At 47.8% G+C, this 22,753-nt stretch overlaps 1 long non-coding RNA gene across 1 annotated transcript in view; it reads left to right on the top strand.

Moving 5' to 3' along the window:
* Window positions 1-316: 316 nt before the first annotated feature.
* The window catches only part of LOC309363061, a 45,853-nt gene continuing 23,416 nt past the window's right edge, over window positions 317-22,753 (top strand). The window contains exon 1 of the long non-coding RNA XR_014165208.1: window positions 317-383. This is a non-coding gene — a long non-coding RNA (uncharacterized lncRNA). The remainder of the gene's footprint in view (window positions 384-22,753) is intronic.

A 22,753-nucleotide genomic window follows, 5' to 3' on the forward strand; every position in this document is an offset into this window, starting at 1 on the left:
AACAACAAACTGTCACTGTTTTTTGTGTGTTGAATGTATGCTATATGGTAATTTATGGACCTAATAGGTATCTCAAGCCATTTGTACATGTTGCCATGCAACCAGTCCACGCAGAATGTAGGCACCCCTGTACAGTGGTACCCCGGGTTACAGATGCTTCAGGTTACAGATGCTTCAGGTTACAGACTCTGCTAACCCAGAAATATTACTTCGGGTTAAGAACTTTGCTTCAGGATGAGAACAGAAATTGTGCTCTGGAGGCGTGGCGGCAGTGGGAGACCCCATTAACTAAAGTGGTACCTCAGGTTAAGAACAATTTCAGGTTAAGAATGGACCTCCAGAACGAATTAAGATCTTAACCTGAGGTACCACTGTATATAAAGGTAAAGGGATCCCTGACCATTAGGTCCAGTCATGACTGACTCTGGGGTTGCGGCGCTCATCTCGCTTTATTGGCCAAGGGAGCCGGTGTACAGCTTCCGGGTCATGTGGCCAGTATGATTAAGCCGCTTCTGGCAAACCAGAGCAGCACACGGAAACACCGTTTACCTTCCCGCCGGAGTGGTACCTATTTATCTACTTGCACTTTGACGTGCTTTCAAACTCGAATCCCTGCGACGGGGTTAGCTCCCACCCCTCAGTCCCTGCTCCTGCCAACCACTGTATATAGAAATGAGCAAATCAGTGATATTTTAGGGAGCAGGCTAGCAGGATTAGTGCTTACATCATAGGAGCCTACCTAGCACAAAACACTGTTGCTGTATGTAGGTTTTATTTTATTTGTTTTTTATCTTATATTTTTGAAATGTACATCCAGGTTTTTTACCTTTAAATTTTTTTGGGGTCCCCAAGAGAGTGGGGCCCTAACCTATAGCTTGTTTAGTGTATACGTAAATCTGGCACTGTATCATACCCCTTAAATTGATTTCCCTCACTCTCACCCACTCTTTCTGTGCTGCAGTTCCTGCGTACCACTTATTAAGAATTGTAGAACACTCATTCACACTTTCCCCCACCAGCATTCTAGGCAACAACACAACATTTATTATTATTATTATTATTATTATTATTATTATTATTATTATTATTATTTTGTATACCACCCTATACTCACAGGTTTCAGGGTGGTTACAACATAAAATCACAATACAAAAACACAAAATACATAATAAAATGAAAACAACCCAATAATCCCTCCCTCCCTGACACATTTTAAAAGGCCGTAAGTGGTACAGCTGATAAATGGAATGAAATAAAATTTTGGTTTTAAGATGCCTTAAGACCCTGTCAGGGAAAAAGACAGGATTGTTGTTGTTATTGTTGTTGTTGTTGTTGTTGTTATTCTTTATTGAATTTATATACTGCCCTAAGCCCGGAGGTCTCAGGGCGGTTCACAAAACAGGAAATAATAATAATAATAATAATAATAATAATAATAATAATAATAATAGAAACTGAGAGGATGATCAGGAAGATACCAGAGAGTAAATCCTATTTAACTCAGTGGAACTTAGTTCTGTGTAAAAATGCTTGAAATTGCAGTGTAAGGCTGCACAGTCCAGTTACGTGGGAGTAAGCTCCATTAAATACAGTGGGAGTTACTTCTGAGGAGACATGCGAAGGCTTGCAGTGTAAGGCTCAATTTACAATAAAGGAATAAACCCTCCACACGTTTCCTTTAAAAATGGCTGGCTGCGGAAGCTTTGCAATTAAAGAATTTAAAGTGGGCGACATTTTCCTTAGAAATCATAGGAAGGGCAGCTTCATCGTTTCCTTCATTTGGTATTTTATTTCTGGCATAAATGGGACTCTTTTTTTGCACCAACACACACACCCACACCACTTTTAATTGCTCTCCTAGACGTGGAGGAGGGGAGGGGAACTGGGATGCTCTGGGATCAAATCAGAAACCAGGACGCCTTCTGCAATTCCACCACTGTCCCTGGAAAATTGGGACATTTGGAGGGTATGCTACCACTGTGGCAGCTGGTCTCCCTCTTCCTCCATCCCCAGGCAGGGAAGGGCCAGAGCTGTAGCTCAGGGCCAGAGCCCAAGTTTTGCACGCAGAGCCCAAGTTTTGTATGCAGAAAGTGCTGGGTTCGATTCCCAGAAACTCCAGGCAGGTCTGCTCTCCTAGGACTAGCACTGGCTACAACCCTCTTACTAGGGACGCGGGTGGCGCTGTGGTCTAAACCACTGAGCCTCTTGGGCTTGCCGATCAGAAGGTCAGCGGTTCAAATCCCCTTGATGGGATGAGCTCCCGTTGCTTGGTCTCTGGTCCTGCCAACCTAGCAGTTCAAAAGCACATCAAAGTACAAGTAGATAAATAGGTACCACTCTGGTGGGAAAGTAAATGGCGTTTCTGTGCATTGTTCTGGTTCACCAGAAGCGGCTTAGTCATGCTGGCCACACGACCCGGAAGGTGTACACCGGCTCCCTTGGCCAATAAAGCGAGATGAGCGCCGCAACCCCAGAGTAGGTCACAACTGGACCTAATGGTCAGGGGTCCCTTTACCTTTACCTTTTACAACCATCTTATCTCCTCTATTGGCCCACTATGACCTAGTAAGCTTCATGGCTGAGCAAAGAATTGAACTGGGATCTCCCCCAGTCCTAGCCTGAAACTCTAACCCCTGCACAGCACGGTCTCTCCCTCTCTGGCACACAGTTATTAAAGATACAGGAGCCTCCTGACCGCTGTTGCTCCTCCTGGCTACCTGCCAAGGCAGATGGAACATGTGGGTTATTTCCAATAGGTGCGCATTTCTTTCTTTCCACACGCACCCCCCTTTCTTTCCCTTCTCTTCCTTCCCCTCCCTCCATGCCTCTTTCTTTCTCTGCCTCCCCCCAATCGCTTTCCAGTTTCCTCCTTGAAATCTTCCTGCAGCTGTGTGTGTGTGTGTGTGTGTGTGTGTGTGTGTGTGTGTAGCACGCCTTTGTGCCGGGATGATTGATGCTGACACTATAACGGCAGACACACTGCAGTCCATCACTGCAGTCCCCCTGATTAAAATTCTGCGCCGGCCCCGACTGCAGCACTCCACAAATGGAATATTCTACATAATTTCCGAAAATGCTTCTTTTTATCACCCATTTCTCCTCTATCAGATGACACCCAGATTGATGGGAGATGACTCGTCTGACATCTCCCCGGTTTTACAGGCCCAGATTTACCACCCCCCTTAACCGCTTTATTGCCGGCGATCCAAACCGACTGCTAATGTTCCTCCCGGTTGCCAGCGCAGGTGTTGACTTGTAGGGAAAGAGGGGGGTGGGAGGTGGGGAGGGGGCAAGGTAGAGGAAGAGGGGGAGGGGGAGGGATGTGGGGAAAGGGCTGCTCGGGAGGCCAACTGGGAAGCCGCACTGGTTTGATGGGGAAACGAGAATTGCTCGCCAACCCAAGGCTGCCCTTTCGAACAACAAAGGAAGGCGTAAAATGGAAACAATGCACGAAGGGCCCCTTCCGTTACCTCAGAGCATCTTCTCCCGGTTTTAGCACCCGGCAAATCCTCACCGCCTTTCCTGTTGTTCAGCAGCGAGATGGGATTTTCTTTCCACCATCCATTCCCAGCACATGGGGAATTACAGTGGTACCTCGGGTTACATACGCTTCAGGTTACAGACGCTTCAGGTTACAGACTCCGCTAACCCAGAAATAGTACCTCGGGTTAAGAACTTTGCTTCAGGATGAGAACAGAAATCGCATGGCAGCAGCAGCCGGAGGCCCCATTAGCTAAAGTGGTGCTTCAGGTTAAGAACAGTTTCAGGTTAAGAACGGACCTCCGGAACGAATTAGGTACTTAACCCGAGGTAGCACTGTACATGTTTACTACCTGCAGCTCCACTAACATGCAGGAGGAAAAAGAAGGGGGCGTGCCCCCCATCCACATGGAGGCCAAAGCACCCCACTAAAATCTGGCATGCAGATTTTGCTTCACTGACAATGATCCCAGAGGCAGCCATTCGCTTCTATCCAAAGGGCCCCTTCAAATGTCCTTTTAATCACACATTCATGGTGATTTGAGTCCATAATGCTATTGGGGTGGTCATACACGATTCTGCTTTCCATTCCCTCCCTCCCTCCCTTCCTCCCTTTCTTTCTTTCTTTCTTTCTTTCTTTCTTTCTTTCTTTCTTTCTTTCTTTCTTTCTTTCTTTCTTTCTTTCTTTCTTTCTCCCCCTCCTCATTTAATCCCCTCAACAACCCTTTGTGGTAGGCTAAGCTGAGAGGCACTGGCTGGGCCAAGGCGACCCACCGAACTTCATGGCTGAGTGGGGATTTGAACCCTGCTCTCCCAGGTCCTAGTCAGACACTCTAACCCAGAGGCAGGCAACCTAAGGTCCATGGGCCAGATGCAGCCCAATCGCCTTCTCAGTCCAGCAATCAGCGTGTTTTTACATGAGTAGAATGTGTCCTTTTATTTAAAATGCATCTCGGGGTTATTTGTGGGGCATAGGAATTCATTCATTCCCCCCCAAAAAATAAATACATAGTCTGGCCCACCACATGGTCTGAGGGACAGTGGACCAGCCCACGTCAGAAAAAGGTTGCTGACTCCTGCTCTAACCGCTATGCAGCACTGGCTGTTTGCTCCAAGAAATGTTCCAGGCTAGTTGCACTGTTTCATTTACAATCAATGTACATCCAGTAACTTCCTTCTGAGATATGGATTGGGGCGGGGGTGGGCGGTTTCTCCGGCTGTTGTTGTGCTATGATCTCTCTGGGTGGCAATAATGTGGCAGCATTTTTGGGGAAGCATTGCAGAACAACTAAAAAAGCTGGGGGAAAACCCCCACCTCTGCAGCCCTGTTATTGTGTAAATAGTTCCAGCTCTTTGTATACGTAGTCCCATCCTTGGTATGTAATGTTGGGCAATGGACCAGAATGTTGGGAACTGGCTTGTTCACTTTGAAATTATAATGGAGCATTGTGGGGAAGGAGAGGTTTAAGAGCTGTTTCCTAGTTCTGTTGGATCTCTCAGTGGCTTTTGACACCATCGACCATAACATCCTTCTGGACCGTCTAGAGAGGCTGGGAGCTGGGGGCACTGTTATATGGTGGTTCCGCTCCTTTGTCCTGGGCCATGTCCAGAAAGTGGTGTTGGGGGATGAGTGTTCAGACCCCTGGGCTCTCACTTGTGGGGTGCCTCAGGGTTCTGTCCTCTTCCCCATGCTTTTCAACATATACATGCAGCCGCTGGGAGAGATCATCAGGGGGTTTGGGCTGGGTGTTCATCAGTATGCAGATGATACCCAACTCTACCTCTCCTTTAAATCAGAACCAGTGAAGGCGGTGAAGGTCCTGTGTGAGTGCCTGGAGGCGGTTGGAGGATGGATGGCAGCTAACAGATTGAGGTTGAATCCTGACAAAACAGAAGTACGGTTTTTGGGGGACAGGGGGCGGGCAGGTGTGGGGGATTCCCTGGTCCTGAATGGGGTAACTGTGCCCCTGAAGGACCAGGTGTGCAGCCTGGGAGTCATTTTGGACTCACAGCTGTCCGTTGAGGTGCAGGTTAATTCTGTGTCCAGGGCGGCTATCTACCAGCTCCACCTGGTACACATGCTAAGGCCTACCTGTCCACAGACTGTCTCGCCAGAGTGGTGCATGCTCTAGTTAGGTCCCACTTGGACTACTGCAATGCACTGTATATGGGGATACCTTTGAAGGTGACCCAGAAACTGCAATTAATCCAGAATGCGGCAGCTAGACTGGTGACTTGGAGTGGCCGCCGGGACCACATAACGCCGGTCCTGAAAGATCTGCATTGGCTCCCAGTTCGTTTCCGAGCACAATTCAAAGTGTTGGTGCTGACCTTTAAAGCCCTAAACAGCCTCGGTCTTGTATACCTGAAGGAGCGTCTCCATCCCCATCGTTCAGCCCGGACACTGAGATCCAGCACCGAGGGCCTTCTGGTGGTTCCCTCATTGCGAGAAGTGAGGTTACAGGGAACCGGACAGAGGGCCTTCTCGGTAGTGGCACCCACCCTGTGGAACACCCTCCCATCAGATGTGAAGAAAATAAGCAGCTATCCTATCTTTAAAAGACATCTGAAGGCAGCCTTGTTTAGGGAAGTTTTTAATATTTAATGCTGTACTGCTTTTAACATTTGATTGGAATCCGCCCAGAGTGGCTGGGGAAACTCAGCCAGATGGGTGGGGTATAAATAATAAATGATGATGATGATGATGATGATGATGATGATGAAGATGACATTTTAAAGAAAAAATAAGCACCTTCCAAGATTTTAGTTCAGCTGTAAAGTGTTTATATGGGTTCAGGAACCTGAAACCTGACTCTTGAAGCAAGGAATTCTGAGTGTCCTATGTGGAAGGGAAATGAAAAGTGGGAAAGACAACATTTAAGTTCTTATTCCTCCTTCGTCTTCACCCCACAGACAGTGCTTTTTCTCTTATAATGGCGATGGTGCCCACATGAGAGGTGCCGGCAAGTTCTGGCTAAAAAAATCCCTGCCCACAGATGTGGCATAACCAAGAAGTTTTCAAGCCAGTGCTCTAGAAACCAATGTAGGGGAAGCCAGTGTAGCCCATACCAGATGTCAATGGACTACAACTCTATCATCCCTGACCATTGACCATAATGGCTAGGACTGAGGGGAGTTGGAGTCCAACAAGAGGGCACAATGTTGGCTAACCTATGTAGCAGGATTGGGGAACCTGTGACCCTGCAGATGTCATCAGGCTCCAACTCTCATCAGTCTCAACCAAGGTGGCCAATGGTCAGGCATGTTAGAATTGTAGTCCATTGACATCTGGAGGGTGACATGTTCCTCAGCGCTGACCTATCTCTTGCCCTTATTGTAAGCTTGCCACATCTGGTTGGCCATTCTCAGAGGCAAGTGTGCTGGCCTTGATGGTTTGTTCCAGCATAGATCACTCTCATGCACTGTGCTCCTCCACCTGTGGCATCTAAGCCCTGTATTTATTACCCCCTGATTACACTGATGTCACTGTTGTATTGCCCCATAATCTTCTGCCAATAAGTGAAGCCTTGCCAAAGCTCATACCACCACCACAAACTGGAAATGATAGAAGGCCCACCGCCCTCTACATCTTGGCTGCTTCAGAACCGTTGTTGATACCTCCACTTCCAGTTGTTGTAGGGATGGCTCTGTGCAGAATAGTTCCAGCCATGGTTGGAAGAGGTGCATCTTTTTGAGCAGAGGTGATTTCTGAAAAGGAGAAACTCTCAACTACATGCTCCATAAGCAAGGGTCAACTCATCCAGCTGTGCTGCATGCCAGTTGTGTAATCCCATTATGATAGCTTGCGACAACATCTTGGGCATGCTATTAAAGAGGACTCCAAGGAAACCGAAAGGCCTTAAGGGGGCTGTGTGGGTAATGGTTGCGAAGGGGGTCTGTACTTTGCCAGCAGAAGATCCCAGGTTCAATCTGTGACATCTCCAGTTAAAGCATCAGCCAACTGGTGATGGAAAAGATTGTGTCCAAGCCTCTGTCAATCAGAGTATACAATACTGGTCTAGACAGACAAATTGCTTGGCTTGGTATAAGGAATGTTCTGATCCTGATCTGTTTCCTTCCTGTATTCTCTGTGCTTCTTGCCTGTGCCAGTCCCTGGACTCATCTAACAATGACTCTTCTGATAATAACCTGAAGCCAGTATAATCTGCCACATAGACCTTGAATATGCTGGAGGTAGATCTCAGGGATGACTCTCTGAGTCAGGGAAGGGCAATTCTGAGTGGGAATCAGCCCACATGCACACCCCATTTAAGGCTGTCTGCTGCCCTGGGGGCAGGGTGTCACATTGGATAGGACATGACCGGAGGCCATTGAATGGCATCACCCAATGCATGGAACCATAGAATTGTAGAGCCCCCCCCCCACGGGTGACCTAGTCCAACCCACTATAATCCAGAAATCACAACTAGAGCATCCCTGACCGATGGCCATCCAACTTCTGCTTATACACCTCCCATGAGGAAGAGTCCACCATGCCAGGGGTGCCAACTTGAATAAAATATTGAGGGGCAGGCAAGCCCTGTGCTGCATAATCTATCACAAGACATGGCACACTTGAACCATTTCAATGGCAACGCCCAATGAAGGGACCATGGCCCCTAGGAGTTGGCTCCTATGCCAACACCACCATGTAGCTATTTCTGGCACAAGAGCACTCGCATACATTGTCACTCCCTCTGTTTGCATTTGCTGGAGTTGCATACACCCCACATTATGAGAGTGCAGTGGCGCAATCTCCCTTGGTGTACAGCCGGACCCTACCACATTCCTCCACCTGCCCAGCACCACAGATAGCCATGAGTTATATTTTTCATTCTATACAAATCACCCATCTGACAGATGGCACAAAGCTAAAATGCACACCGATGGATGTGGGGCAGAAGAGCTGCATTCTCCTGCGCTGGCTGTGCCCCTGCAGCTGGGCATCGAAGACAGCCTCTCCCGTGGGCCCCATGAATCCTGCCTTTGCCCTTTTGCCACTGCGGCAAGGAATGTCGCAGGATCCTGGGGGCAGAAGCAATGAGGTGGAATCAAGCAAGGGGAAATTTAGGCTGAATCTTCTGGAATGGCTCCCCAATGGGACTGCGAGCTGCCTTCCAGCATCTCTGAAAACCATATTGCGTGAGACATTAAAACAGTGGAGCTGCACTGGGCCTGGGGGCTGCGGAGGGAGGGAGAGAGAAAAAGAGGCAGAGAGAGAAAGAGACAAGGTGTCCGGGGCACTCAGAGGATTGGCGGGACAAGGTTGTGTAATCAGCAGCGGAGAATTCAGAGTACTAAAAAAGAAAATAGCAAAGCAAGGCAATGAATTGGCTGCAAGGACTCCCCCGCAGGCAATGAGAAAGAGATGGTGTGAAGGGCACTGAGGAGGAAGAGCCCAAGGGAAAAGAAGGACAGGCATACCCAGGAGAACTGAATTGGCTGGTGGGAGCAGTTACGGCAATAACAGGGAGACTTGCACCACAGTCCTTCTGGATTTTGTTTTGTTAGGGAGGTCAAATCCACTTTGCTCATGTCCTGCTTGCAGGAGTCCCATAGGCATCTAGCTGGCCACTCTGAGAACAGGATACTAGACTAGATGGCCTACTGGCCTGATGCCTGCAGGCTGTTCTCACGTTCTCCTTTTCTAGGGTTACCAATGATACCATGGAGTCTCCCATCCAAGAATCCAGATATCATTTCCATCTCTGATCTGAGAAAGAGTCATTGGCTAGATCAGGTATCTTTTTCAAACCCAGGACCCACTCACTCTTAACCCAAACATGCATTTCAGTCCCTTTGCTTAACCTTTTACCGTAGGTTAGCAAGGCAGTAGTGCTTCTGTTGCAACCCACATGGGATCAGGCCGCAACCACTCACCAGTTGAAGAGCAGTGGACCACATCTGCTGACAAATGGTCCCAGGTCCAATCCCTGGCCCATCACGTGGTTCCAAGTCTCCCAGCTGCGAAGGAAGAAGCAGACGTCAGGTGGGAAGAAAGAGAAACAGCAAAAGGACCCAGGACAGTAGGAGGAACCTACCAGACCAGCTACATCTTCCCAGGAGGAGGTGGGGTGCAAGGGTGCCAACTTGAATATTGTGTATTGTGGGGGCCAAGTTAAGCCCCACCCCACATAATCAATCACATGATGCAGTCTACCAACACCATTTGACTGGGGATGCCCATCAGCTTGATGGAAGCCTTACTGAGATAATATGTGCAAAGCATTTTGAAGCATCTTGAAGCATCCCAGCAAGTTTCAGGATAGAAGCTGGCTGTGTTTGTCCCTTGAAGCAAACATAGCAGAATCTGGTGGCACCTTGAATCCCACCAGATTTATTGTGTCATAAGCTTCTGTGGTCTTCTCATTCAGACGACAAGTCCCTCCTCTCGGTCTTGCTGGCGTAGTCCAAAGGAAAACAAAACAGTACATTGGGAACCAGCTTGGCTGAAGGAGTTGCTGGAAGGAGGCATACAAGATGCCATCAAACCGCCTTGAAGGCTCCACAATGGATTTCTGTAGGGTCTATTCCTTGGCCTTTTCTTCTCTCAAAGATGTCCTGCAAGGCAGCGGATAGAGATTATTCCTCAGGGTTTTCTGCTGAAGCCTTTCTCACAAATAGCAGCAAGGCAGAAGAGGTTTAAGGCCAATGTTTTCCTTCTCCTAGATGAGCTACCTTCCCAGGGTAATGAGCCTCATTGCAGAAACTTGACCATTGGACCCACCAACTGAATCCACTGGAGCCTGTATTCGCATGCAGAAAGACTTGATGTCTAAAGACTTCAAAACATTGGTACAGTGGTACCTCGGGTTACATACGCTTCAGGTTACACACTCAACTAACCCAGAAATAGTGCTTCAGGTTAAGAACTTTGCTTCAGGATAAGAGCAGAAATCGGGCTCCGGCAGCACGGCAGCAGCAGGAGGCCCCATTAGCTAAAGTGGTGCTTCAGGCTAAGAACAGTTTCAGGTTAAGAACGGACCTCCGGAATGAATTAAGTACTTAACCTGAGGTACCACTGTACAACCATTTGACGGTGTTGGTGGGTGTTGAGAATGTTGGGTTTCTTGAAAAAAAGCACTCTGTGTCATCTCAAACTGCCAGTCCCATTCACTTCAACCAGCCACCTCACCCTCAGCTCCTTTCTTTGCCTACAGGACACAGACACCTAAACAAATAGCATTCATTGTTCTTCAACTTAGCCTTTTCTTCTTTGATAGGGTTACCTAAAGTAGCAAGCCAAACCACTATCCCCAGTCACTGCCCTTGTGCCATCCACCCTGCTGAGAAATGGACACATATGTAAATGTGTGTGTGTGTGTGTGTGTGTGTGTGTGTGTGTGTGTGTGTGTGTGTGTATTCTGTAGGGCACAGGATAAGAAGAAATCATTGCCTAAATATAACAGACAGAGCACACAGACAGTTCCTATACGCATTTAATCACATCAGATCAGACGGGAACCACAAAACCAATGACAATGAGCCGAGCAGAGTTACGAGCTTAAGCCTGGAGATAGAGAATAGTGATGAGGATTTCGGGGTGAAAAGTTGATCAAAAGATCAGTATCAGAGACTGCTTGTAAGGCAGAAGAATGGTTTGTGTGCAAGCGGGCAAGCTCCATCAAAGCTTGTTCTTCTGCTCACTTTTAATAAACTTCATCACCATCTCTACTGACCAGTGATATCCATGGTCAGCACCAGATGTCAGTGGCATCAGACTGTGACAGAGGCCAAGACCCTTTAAGGGGCCTACCACTAGAGAGGCCAGGTGTCCTGCTTTATGGAGAATAGTCTGGCTGGTCCAAATCTGGTTTAAAGGCAAAGAACCCTAAGTACGAAAATTTGCAATAGCCTTTAAGTTGCCATCAGCACCTGGGCAGCACACTGACAGAGGTCAGCATCCTCCCCACTGTGGTGAAATGCATTGCATTTCTATTCTATTTAAATGTGAGTAATTATTTCTAAGTTTGCATCTATACATTCATGTAAACCGACTATAGGCTGATCTCTGCCCCTTTTTGATCTCTTTCTTTTGGGGGGAATGCATAAGTGGCCACAATATCTGACCAGCCAGTGCTACCACCTTGCTCTAAGTACCTAGAATGGTTTTACAAGAGTGAGAACAGCCATAGTTCCTTCTTTCCTCTTGGGGCATGTTCCCCATGGTGGTGGTGGTGATGGTTATCATCACCACCAATGCCTGGGTCCTGTTCAAGGGTTGAAGGATACAAACAGCCTGAACAAACCTTCATGGAAGTTTCTGCTTCTGGACTACTGATGAAGTTGCACCATTGTGAATTCCTGGGATGGTGTCAAACAGCCAAGGTGGCCTCAAACAGAGGCAAGAGCCCTCTGTTTGAAGGGGGTCCTCCATTTGAAAAGTGGCCCAAGCTGAGTTTAAAGATCCAGAACCCTATGAAGGGAGGAGAGCAGGAGGGACTTGAAGGTGCCCGTCAACAGTTAGCAGCCAAACGAGCAAACAGAGGACCACCTGGTCACAGCCTTCCCCATTATGGGGCGAAATAGGCTGGATTTCTATGACAATTATAGTCCAGACGGTCTCTTCCTGGGGGTGCAAGGGGTGCGGGGCACCCGGGCGCCTAATTCAGGGGGGCGCCAAATGTATATCTATTGTATACTGGTCCCTCTCGATCGGTGAGAGTGAAAACCAATGGAGCGAAAGTCCCCACCCCACTCCTCCGTCGCTCTGTTACTCCATAATGTCCAACATTCCCAAAGTCAGGAAACAAAACCAGTTATTTCCGCTGCATCGTTGTTACAGGTGAGCGATTTTCCACCCCGAAAGAAAGAAGCTCAACAATTTTGAGTTCGCCCTCCCCCCTAAAAAAAGGCCAACCACAATGGCTTCATCCCTCCCAAAAAAACCTCAACAACTTATTTGAGTTCACCCGCTCCCCCTAAAAATTTCGGGGCAGCAAAGTTAAATTTGGGGGCACTGGGCAGATCTTTGCACCCTGGTGGCACATATGCCACAGAGGGCCTTGATTACAGTTATTGTTTCTAAATGGGGATGTGTGTGAGCAATGTCCCCTTTTGTCTTGCCTTTTGGCGATGGAGAAGTGGCCACACCCCAAACTGCTTGTGGTGGAAGATATGTGGATGATCTGCAACCTCGACTAATATTTTACAAACGATGGAGATTTAGCTCTCACCAAGGTCACAGTCTTTAATCTTCCCTGGCTGCAATTGCTTCCAGATCGGCTGCTCTCTGGAGGACACCGCTGACGTTTAAACATGCTCGTGCACATCAGGCCTTCAACGACTGGAACTGCCATGTTTTTAATTTAGAGCATGTGCAGCAGGGAAAATAGTGCTGAGAGAAAAGATGGTGGCCTGGGATGGTGAGCAAGAGAAACAGTATCATGGAGAATGGCAAGAGAGAGAAAGAAAAGGTGGGTGAAGGAAGGTCGATCACTATTAATACAGGTGTTTTCCTGCTCAGGGATGCGGGTGGCGCTGTGGGTTAAACCACAGAGCCTAGGACTTGCCAATCAGAAGGTCGGCGGTTCGAATCCCCGCAACGGGGTGAGCTCCCATTGCTCGGTCTCTGCTCCTGCCAACCTAACAGTTCGAAAGCACGTCAAAGTGCAAGTAGATAAATAGGTACCACTCCAGCGGGAAGGTAAACAGCGTTTCCCTGCGCTGCTCTGGTTCGCCAGAAGCGGCTTAGTCATGCTGGCCACATGATCTGGAAGCTGTACGCCGGCTCCCTCGGCCAGTAAAGAGAGATGAGCATCGCAACCCCAGAGTCGGCCATGACTGGACCTAATAGTCAGGGGTCCCTTTACCTTTACTTTCCTGCTGAAAACATAGGAAGCTTCCTGATGCTGAATCAGAGCACTATTCCTAGCTTAGTATTGTTTACACCAGCCTTTCTCAACCTTAGGTCCCGAGATGTTGTTGGACTACAACAGTGATCAGCAAACTTTTTCAGCAGGGGGCTAGTCCACTGTCCCTCAGACCTTGTGGGGGGCAAGAATATATTTTGAACGGGGGAAAAGAACAAATGCCTATGCCCCACAAATAACCCAGAGATGCATTTTAAATAAAAGGACACATTCTACACATGTAAAAACACGCTGGTTCCCGGACCGTCTGTGGGCCAGACTGAGGAGGCAATTGGGCCGGACTCAGCCCCCAGGCCTTAGTTTGCTGACCCATGGACTACAACCTGGACCTACAGCCCTGCAGTAGCTGCCCGAGGAATGGCATCTCTCCCACCAAGAGACTTTTTGCAGCTGCCGCTGGGGCATTGCCAATTCAAGGGGACTGCAGAGTCCAGCAGGGACCAGGACCCTGGGCAGGAGGCAGCATTGGGACCACCCCCTGCTCCAGCTAGGCGTGCAGCCCTGGTGTGACCCTTTCACAATCACCTTCCAGGAAGGTGCTTTGGCAATGTCAAAGGGTCATGCCAAGGTGCTTCCTGGAGACCATGCCAGTTGCTGGGGGTGGCCACAGATGAGGAGGAGGAGCAGGCAGTAGGTGAAGGAGGGAGCGAGTGGGTGAGTGGGTGGGTGGTTGGTCAGTGGAGGTGGTTTGATGGGGGGGTCCCAATTTGCCCTCCCAAAATGTTGGTGGGTATGACATGTCATTACCCTTCTGCAGTGCTTATTGTACCACTATCTTTTTTTATCATTTATTTGAATACACGGTGGATGCCCAGGTTGCGAACGTGATCCGTGCAGGATGCACGTTCACAACCCGCAGCATTCGCAACCCGCAGAGGCGCATTTGCGCATGTGCGGGTTGCGTTTTGAAGCTTCTGTGCATGCACAAAGCACAATTTAGCACTTCTGCGCATGCATGACTGCCAAAATCTGGAAGTAACCCATTATGATACTCCCGGGGTTTGGCGGTCCGTAACCTGAAAAATCTAGGGACGCGGGTGGTGCTGTGGGTTAAACCACAGAGCCTAGGACTTGCTGATCAGAAGATTGGCGGTTCGAATCCCCGCGACGGGGTGAGCTCCCGTTGCTCGGTTCCAGCTCCTGCCAACCTAGCAGTTCGAAAGCACGTCAAAGTGCAAGTAGATAAATAGTTACCGCTCCGGCGGGAAGGTAAAAGGCGTTTTCATGCGCTGCTCTGGTTCACCAGAAGTGGCTTGGTCATGCTGGCCACATGATCTGGAAGCTGTACGCTGGCTCCCTCGGCCAATAAAGCGAGATGAGCGCCACAACCCCAGAGTCGGTCACGACTGGACCTACTGGTCAGGGGTCCCTTTATCTTAACCTTTAACCCGAAAAATTGCAACCTGAAGCCTCTGTAACCCGATGTATGACTGTATGCTGTAAGCCGCCTCAAGAATTTTGGTTAGTAGGTAGGGTATGTGTGTGTGTTTATGTATGTATGTATGTATGTATGTATGCATCTATAGTGGTACCTCGGGTTAAGTGCTTAATTCATTCCGAAGGTCCATTCTTAACCTGAAACTGTTCTTAACCTGAAGTACCACTTTAGCTAATGGGGCCTCCCGCTGCTGCTGCCAAGCGATTTCTGTTCTCATCCTGAAGCAGGAGGAGGTGGATGTCAGGGAACTGCCATCAGTGCCGGAGGGAGAGAGCAAAAGCCAGAGGAATTCCAGAGAGCGTCCAGGGATCGGGAGAAGCAGCCCATTTTCTGGGGAAGAGAATCAGCGTAGCACCAGTGGAGAAGGGGGGCAGATGGGGGAAGCGGCGAGGCGGTCCCATGACTCCTTGCCTGGGACCAGCGGGGAGAGTAGGGGTCCTCCGCTGCCCACACCCTCCTCGTGCAGAAGGCTTTCGCGCAGAGAGAGTAGGAGGAGACTAGGCGTCAAAGAGCTTCTTTGCTGGAAGAAGTTTAAGAAATGCCCACTGACGGATTCTACCAGCAGTAGAACAGAAAAGGTTCACTTAGGCAACCCAGCCAGGTGTTTGCACCCAGCCGGGGAGATAAGCACTAGCTTACGCACGAGCAACCCCTAGAACCATTACACGACCATATCTTCCATTTTAGGCCTTGGTAAGCATCCACTGACGGCCTCCAGCCCCCACCGCCATCTTTCTTTCTCTCTCCCTTTCTCTTTCCCTCTCTCTCTCTCTCTCTCTCTCACACACACACACACACACTTTCTCCTTTGTCGCTCCTACCCACCCATTCATCAAGTGGGCAAGGGAAATGGCGCCGAGTAAAGCCCATCGTAAATAGACAAAAAATTAACTCCGGCCTTCCCTTGATGATGTCGCCGGAGGAATTGGCAGGCGCTCCCGTGTAGCAAAGCCAACCAAGGGCCAGTGGGGAAAACAATTTCCGTCACTTGCGTGCAATGAGTTACAGCCAAACCCTGGGCCAGCAGAAATTAAGTTAGCAGCGATGGGGGGAAACTGGAATGATTGCAGTAGCTTTCGAGGCAGGTTGGCCTCCTATAGGGATATTCTAGCAATGCCGGATGGTAGGAATGATGCCATCGCTAGATGGATTGGGGGAATGGCGGGAGGATGGAGGGATCAAAAGTGGCCTTGTGCGTTAATTAGAACAACCCTGGAGCCGTGGGTACGTTCTCCTTGGACTCGTTCTGGCGACAGCCTGAGAGCTGTGGGGCCATCAAATCCAGACTGGATCTGTTCAAATCCAAGGCGGTTGTTTTACCACAACCATCCCTCCCCCTGCCCTTTCTGCAGATGCAAAAGCCCGCTCCGTCCAGGGAGGCATTTGGGATGAGCCCCTGATTTACTTGGTGATGGCAGGTTGCAGATAATGGGGCAGCTGCAGATTTACGGCTGCAATGATTTTGTGACTCAAAGGATGGCGCTTGTTGGGCATCAGGGGTGAACTGGCTAGAAACACATTCTGACAAGAGACCTATTGTTCAGTACAGACACACACACACACTTCTCATCACAGGGAAGTGAGACAGTTCAGCTCTGTTTAGCATTATCTCCCATGAAACGGACGAAAGAGTCAGAATTTTAAGAAGCTGGAGGAGAAAACGGGGGGGGGGGGAGAAAGAGAGGTGGAAAAAAAGGGAATACGATTAGAAGAGAATATAGTAGCTGTGTTCAAGTATCCAAGCGAGTTGTACAGGCCACTATTGAGAGGGCAAGATGAACAGCCCCATAAAATTCAAAGACACACACACACACACACAGAGAGAGAGAGAGAGAGAGAGAGAGAGAGAGAGAGAGAGAGAGAGAGTCCTTAGCATATAATCACGGGAATGGGTCTAAAAATCATAATATGGTGAGATAGACTTATAATCTTCTGATTGACTCACTCTATTTTCTGCTTTTTGGAAGAGAAAGGAAGCAGGTCTATAGTTTTGTTCCTTTAACAAAATGGCTGCCATTGAAAAACAACATTTGTCTGATAAAAATAGGAGTGATAACTCTCGGACCAAGTCCTTTGGGGATGTAGAAACAGTGAAAAATCAGCTCAACCCGGCAGAGCTCTAGCTAATGGAAACCTGTTCTTGTAAATGACAGCATCATCACACAACGTTTAACACCATAAATGCTTTTTGATACTCATGTTGGTGACTATCTAGTTCAGTCTATTATTTTATTTTATTTTATTTTATTTATTTTATTTTATTTATTTATTTTGTTTTGTTTTGTTTTGTTTTGTTTTGTTTATTTTATTTTATTTTATTTTATTTTATTGTTGGATTCAACAAGTTTTGACATTCCATGCAGCTTTAAAAAATAATAATGACAAAGGGGTAGATGAGGAGAATAAGGTTTTGGGTATTGCATATGCCATAAAAAACAATAACAATCATAATATATTTTTTTAACTGCCGCCATATCTGAATTGTCTCTGTTATACCCAATTGCAATTCAATGTATTCCTGTTGTGTTTTATGAATTTCCTGATATTGTAAGTGACCCGGAACTGGTCTGTGACCGTAATAATAATAAATAAATAAAATAAATGATAACAATCATCATCATTATCATCATCATCCTGGTTATAACAGGTGACTGTAGTAGGTGCATCCATAATTGTAAGGAGAGAGGGAGGCAAGGGCCCAGCAAGGTACACCATAAGTCAATGCAAAACAGTAGAATAAAATAAAAAATCTGGATACAGTCTAACAACTTTTCATAAATCTTGGCCAAAGTGCCTGCCATATTGCCCCCCCCCCAAGTCAGAAAAAATACCTGCAAGCTACCTGCTCCTGCCAAAATGTGCTAAGTGCCCCCTATTAAGGTAAAGGGACCCCTGACCATTAGGTCCAGTCGTGGCCAACTCTGGAGTTGCGGCGCTCATCTCGCTTTATTGGCCGAGGGAGCCAGCGTACAGCTTCCGGGTCATGTGGCCAGCATGACTAAGCCGCTTCTGGAGAACCAGAGCAGCACGCGGAAACGTCGTTTACCTTCCCGCCAGAGCGGTTCCTATTTATCTACTTGTACTTTGACGTGCTTTCGAACTGCTCAGTTGGCAGGAGCAGGGACCGAGCAATGGGAGCTCACCCCATCGTGGGGATTCGAAGTCAATGCAAAACAGTAGAATAAAATAAAAAATCTGGATACACTGTCTAATAACTTTTCATAAATCCTGGCCAAAGTGCGTGCCATATTTCCCCTCCTCAAGTCAGAAAAATACCTGCAAGCTACCTGCCCCTGCCAAAATGTGCTAAGTGCCCCCTATTAAACCTGTTTTCAAATCAGAGAAATAACCACATTTTGTTTTTTAGCAAAAGGCTAAATTAGTCTAACCTACTCAGGGAGAACAGAACCTCTTCTACTAACTGTTGTGTTGTAGGGCTGTAGATCAATGGCTGAACATCTACAGAAGGTCCCGAGTTCCGTTCCTGACATTTCCAAACAGGGTTGGGAGACACCCCTGTCTGAAACCCTGAGGAATCACTGCCAGACAGTGTAAACAATACTGAACTAGATGGACCAGTGCTCTGAGTCAGTATATGGCAGCTTCTGATGTTCCTCCAATGACAGCACAGACCCAGCCATACAGCACGGATCCTGAGAGGCAGAAATATCTTCCCCTCTTTTCTTCTTCCAGCGTTCCAGCGAAGGAATTGTGTGGACATCTTTAGTGATCACACAAGGTTTTTTTTTACCCTGTGTTAAGTCGTGGGTGAATATATCAGACGACACAGCGATTCTTCAAACAGCTCTTGTTTATTCACAGGCCAGGACAGAACTGAACTGAAGGGTTCAGCCAGTCTGCTTATATAGAGCTCCAGTACAACGCAACAGTAACCACTTTCTGTAACTATCCAATCACTGAACGTCACTTTCAATCCCTTATTTGCATATGTGGACCTGAGTGAAAACTATCTACATTATCCCCCTGCTGGCCCAGGGTGAGAACTTCAGTACATAACACCCTGCCTCATGCTACAGTCCTAGGCACACTCACTTTAGGGAGCAATAAAGAGCCAGGTTTAGTGGTGCGAACTTGGGAAAACTCTTGAAGAACAGAACCTCCTGGGCAAGTATTCCTGCTTTAGAATCTTGAGTGAGTTTCAAAAAAAACCACAACCACAATAAGTAGTGCTTTAAAATAATACTGTCACTGCCATCTACATTCATCGTTGCAAACCTCCTAGTGCCAAGATCCAAAGGTAGTCATTTGAGACTCACACGGTACTGAGAGATTGGGTCCTCCCTTAAAGAGGGCATGTATTGCGGTGTGACCTGGAAAACCGACACCCTGTGTTGTGGGTGGGTACGTTTGGACAGCCACAACACCTGATTGGTAGGTCCCTCGAAGCTGGGTGCAATCTGGCCAATGGGACGCAGTCCAAACGGTTTGAGGGACCTATTTATGCCCATGAACATGACCCAGAGCTTCCTCTTTCAGTGCGTACATTCGGAACACCCGCCCACCTCTCCCTACTTTTAGGGTTTTGCGCTTGACCTTGCTATACTGTCGTGTGTCCTCTGTCGTTGGGACAGGGGCACGGCAGGAATTTTCCCCACTTGGCTGATTGGCTGTTGCCATTTGGGTTTTGCCTGCCACGTAGCAAATCGTCACAACTTGTAAGGTTGCGGATAGGCTCTGGTTCAGGTGATGGGGTGGGAGATTGCTCTCGCCATCCCTATGTGAAGGGTATTCCGTTAAAGGAATCCAGGGACTCGGTGGTTTGGTCAACCCTTGAGAGGGGGTTGTGCCTGTGCTTGAGTCCAGGGGGACATTGGGGTGGCAGAGTTAGCCCATTCCCAGCTTTCCACTTATCCAGGTGTTCACCTGGGTCAGCGCTATCTGCATGGCAGGGAGCTAGTCGAACCAGAGCCTATGCAACCACTCACTTTCTGTAATCAATAAAGTTGTGGCCTAAATTCTGCCAAAAACCAAAACCAAAATTTGAGTCATGTGTGAATTTATTTAGGGGGGAGGTTTCTGGGTCTGAACATGCAATTAAACTTGCCACTCCAAGGCCCTGAAAATAGACCCCAAAACTTGACTCTCACATGACCCCTTCGTTGGGGTCACTGGCCCAGAGAAAGGATCAGTAAATATATCCTCAAAAATCCACAGTGCACAGGACAATATGCTTTTTCTGCTCGGTTTCTGTTGACAGCGGCTCAGTGGGGCACCCAGGCGCCAGGCTCTCAGGGCAACCGAGGGGGAGGGGCGCCCAGCAGATCTTTGCACCCTGACGCCGCATAGGCTTAAGACAGCCCTGGGCGAGGTGTCTTGAACTTCTGTCTGTGAGAAAGCATGGCAGTGGCTGATGTAGGACCTCCCCCCCCCCGATGGGGGCAGGGGGCTGCCCACCCCACCCCTTTTTCTTCTCTTTTAGATGTGGCAGCCATTTTGTAATATGTATACCACACCCCACAGCAGCCATTTTGTGACTGGCGCCCACAGCACGTTCTAAAAATTCCAAATGTACCTACTGGCTCAAATAAGCTTGGTGACCTATAAATATACAGCAAACATTTTAATCACGCCTCTGAATTAATAAATACCCAAGTGGCAGGAGCTCTTCATATCTGCGGGTTCAACTTTTTTCCTATGAAGCTCCCCAGGTATTGAGGAGAGTGAATGAGAGCCTCTGTTAGCTTCCTCCCCTTTCTGTTTTCATTATGGGGTGGTGGTCATTTCAGATTCTTTCTTTTTAAAATATTCATTTATTTATGGAGCTGACTTATGGGCTGCCCTTTGCACAAGCCACAGGGTGGTTTACAATTAAAACCAGTAAATAAGAAGACATTAAATCCATTTTAAAAAAACAACAACACCCACAGTCCATTAAAAGACTCAACAAATCACTGGGTGACCATTGCTAATAGCAGCGTGAGCAATCAGGTCTCCCCTCTTCTCTTTGAGGAAGACCTTTTTTCGGTAGTGGTGGGGCCACAACATGAAACTAGCCTTCCCGGGGGGCAACCCCAGTACTGCGCTGTTCAGCTGTCCGACTTTTGATGCCCAAGGTGAAAGATCTAAATATTGCCACCGCCACCACAGTAAAATGCATATTCTGATAGCTTTCCATCTTCTGCCTGTTAATTCTGCTTCCTCACTATCAAAAATTGCCGGGCCCACCCAGGGTGGCAGAAAATGACCTTTGCGTTTACTCAGATTTTTAGCATATGAATGTTTTAGTGCTGGTGTTTTAATGATTAATTTACTGCTGGTTTTACAATGGCATTGCTTTTTACTGATACCTCTAATTTATTGGATGCGAGAGAAAGCGGCGGGAGAGTTTCAGCATGTATGCCTCACCACTTTGGATACAAAATAAAAAAAAATCCTTCCAGTAGCACACTAGAGACCAACTAAGTTTGTTATTAGTATGAGCTTTCGTGTGCAGGCACACTTCTTCAGATACTTTGGATACGTCTCTATAAAAAGGTGATTGGTCAACCTAAGATATAACAAGGACAGATGAGTGGGCCTTTGAGCATGTGCAAAGTAGCTTTCCATCCACATGGAGTGGCCACACAGTTAACTGGAGCTCATCTGTGACTGTGGAAAAGGCCTGCAGCAGGTCACGGGAGCCTGTGACTTCATGAGCCCCAGCACTTCTTTGTTTAGGAACAAGCGCCCGAACCGGGAGTCTGTTTCCCCCTCACAACAGGAAGATGCAGGGCAGATGAGTACCTGATGGAGCCGAGGGGAAGGTAATAGGACTACTGCCAGGGGAGGGAGTGGGGATCTGTTTAATAGTCTTGGAGAGGAGGCTTAGCCATAAAGTCCAAGGCAATTCTCCATGGCTCAGTTACCTGCTTCATTTATTCGCTTCTCCCTCTGATCGATGCCGACGGGTTTTATTTTTAAACAGAAGAGGAGACATGGGAAGACTGCAAAGTGCCCGGGAGCAGGAGCCAGGGGTGTTTATGGGGAGCCGTGGATCTGGTTCATGCAGCCTTCCAGCCAGCAACTCAAAACGTGGCAGCAAAGAGTTCTGTTGCAAAAAGCCCACGGGGAAAAAACCCAGCTAGAAAAGCCAAGAAGATACAGTTAGAACTGGATATGGAACAACTGATTGGTTCAAAATTGGGAAAGGAGTACGACAAGGCTGTATATTGTCTCCCTGCTTATTTAACGTATATGCAGAATTCATCATGCGAAAGGCTGGAATCCCTAACCGGAATTAAGATTGCCGGAAGAAATATCAAGAACCTCAGATATGCAGATGACACAACCTTGATGGCAGAAAGTGAGGAGGAATTAAAGAACCTTTTAATGAGGGTGAAAGAGGAGAGCGCAAAATATGGTCTGAAGCTCAACATCAAAAAAACTAAGATCATGGCCACTGGTCCCATCACCTCTTGGCAAACAGAAGGGGAAGAAATGGAGGCAGTGAGAGATTTTACTTTCTTAGGCTCCATGATCACTGCAGATGGTGAAAGCAGCCACAAAATTAAAAGACGCCTGCTTCTTGGGAGAAAAGCAATGACAAACCTAGACAGCATCTTAAAAAGTAGAGACTTCACCTTGCCAACAAAGGTCCGTATAGTTAAAGTTATGGTTTTCCCAGTAGTGATGTATGGAAGTGAGAGCTGGACCATCAAGAAGGCTGATCGCTGAAGAATTGATGCTTTTGAATTATGGTGCTGGAGGAGACTCTTGAGAGTCCCATGGACTGCAAGAAGATCCTTCCAGCGCTGGGTGCTCGCTGGAAGGACAGATTGTGACGCTGAGGCTCCAATACTTTGGCCACCTCATGAGAAGAGTAGACTTCCTGGAAAAGACCCTGATGTTGGGAAAGATGGAGGGCACAAGGAGAAGGGGACGACAGAGGACGAGATGGTTGGACAGTGTTCTCAAAGCCACCAACATGAGTTTGACCAAACTGCAGGAGGCAGTGGAAGACAGG

This window comes from Podarcis melisellensis (assembly GCF_964234715.1).
Source record: "Podarcis melisellensis genome assembly, chromosome: 2".
Lineage (NCBI taxonomy): Eukaryota > Metazoa > Chordata > Lepidosauria > Squamata > Lacertidae > Podarcis > Podarcis melisellensis.